The sequence below is a fragment of the Cicer arietinum genome, chromosome 6 (genome assembly GCF_000331145.2).
Source record: "Cicer arietinum cultivar CDC Frontier isolate Library 1 chromosome 6, Cicar.CDCFrontier_v2.0, whole genome shotgun sequence".
Taxonomy (NCBI): domain Eukaryota; kingdom Viridiplantae; phylum Streptophyta; class Magnoliopsida; order Fabales; family Fabaceae; genus Cicer; species Cicer arietinum.
The window spans coordinates 44,401,766-44,403,579 of record NC_021165.2 but is presented as its reverse complement, the minus strand read 5'-3'; the positions used below and the strand labels follow the sequence as shown (position 1 = coordinate 44,403,579).

At 22.9% G+C, this 1,814-nt stretch overlaps 1 long non-coding RNA gene across 1 annotated transcript; it reads left to right on the top strand.

Moving 5' to 3' along the window:
• Positions 1–753: 753 nt before the first annotated feature.
• Positions 754–1,356, top strand: LOC113784787 (uncharacterized). The gene is made up of 2 exons (XR_003470933.2): positions 754–974; positions 1,077–1,356. It is a non-coding gene; the product is annotated as an uncharacterized lncRNA (long non-coding RNA).
• Positions 1,357–1,814: the final 458 nt, after the last annotated feature.

Genomic DNA, 1,814 nt, shown 5'->3' with positions numbered 1-1,814 from the left:
AATCGTGAATTTAGGAGAGTGAAGACAGATGGGAAAGTTAGGGTTCATGAATTTGGGAATTTGGAGAAGGGAGATGACAACAGAAACCAAACAACATAAAGAGAAATGAGAGAGAAAACCTAAATGAAGAGAAAACAGAGGAGAGATTTTTTAACGTTTTCTTAACAGAACCTCACTTAAAGGGTAATCCTGAAATTATTTAAAAATATAAAGGACCAAAACGAAAAAAAAGAAGATAAATGACTAAATTGTTAACTAAAATTAAGTTAAAGGACTATAGGTGGTATTTTGCCTAAAATAAAATATAATTATATATAAATAATCAGATAAATTTTATTTTATAATATTAATTTTTATTATTTACCTCAAAAAAATAAAAATTATTAATATTTTTGAAAATGTATTTTTGAGGGACTTTTGAAATATTAGATTTGTAAACATAATTTATTATTTTTTGAGAAAATTTATTGAATACTTTAAGAAGAAAACATAAAAAAATATAATGTAAAATATTATACTATTTTTTTAAAAATAATTTGTTAAAAAATTATTTTATTAAGTAGGAGATTGTGACTTTTATTGCTACTTCAGCATCTTTAGCCATTATTGTTATTTTAGTCTTGGGATTTGTCTCTTGTCTATCATGAAAAACAAAAAGAAAAACATATTTTGACTAAAAAAATCATTCAAGGAAAAAAGTGAAATAAACAATTAACATTTAATAAATAGAATGGACTTTGATGATCATCGAGATTTTATGTGAGATCTTTATTAAAGTTAAGTGATCAATTGAGAGAGGTAAAGAGAGAAACACCACACATTTACATACCTGACAAATTCAATAATAGTTACAATTTTAAGATTTATTTCTTATAGAAATAACAATATGTCTCAAATTTACAAATTGATTTATGCTTTGGTTATTCTTTTTTTTCTCTTTCATATTGGAACGAATGGCATAGGTCAACAACTTAGTAAGTTATTTTTTCCCCTTTTTCAAATTATGATATTTTAAATTATACATATTATTTAATCACTTTTTAGTAACTTTTCTTCATTCTTATTTCACATAATAGTTAATGGTCTCTGTTGGGATGACGCTGGATGTCAATCATTTGTGTGTCAATTTCCTATGGAAATTAAACTATGTGAATATTATTTTTGTAAGTGCACATTAAACCCATATTATTAAGTCGAAAAATAATAACATTGTAATATTGGTGTAAGCGTAAGATTTTATTTGTATGTCATAATGTTGGTACTATTGTAATTTTCCTAACTCTTTGTTTTATGTTTCTTAACCTTAAAATTTATCGGAAATAGAAAAAAACATCAAAATTTCATTGATGAACTCAAGAGTTGTGTTATATTATATTATATTATAGGCTAAATACCACTTGTGATCCTTTAACTTAATTTCAGTTAACATTTTAGTAGTTTATCTTTTTTTTTTCCCCGATTTGGTCCTTTATTTTAATTTTAAGTGACAATTTGAGCTTTTATGTTTTAAAATGTCAACAATGTTATCTTTTTTTTTTTTTTACAAAAATTCAAAAATTCATCAAAATTTTCAAACAAAATCCATAAAATTAATTATATTTTGTAATATAAAACAAATTTAATCGAATTCGTAACTCAAATATTCAAATAAACTTATATTTGTCATTCTTTATTTGATGTTATTGGAGATGAAAATATGAGTCTATTTAAAGATTTAAGTTATGAATTTGATGAAATTACATTTTATTGAAGATGATAATTAGTTTTATGAGTTTTGTTTGAAATTTTTTATGAATTTTTTGAATTTTTGCAAA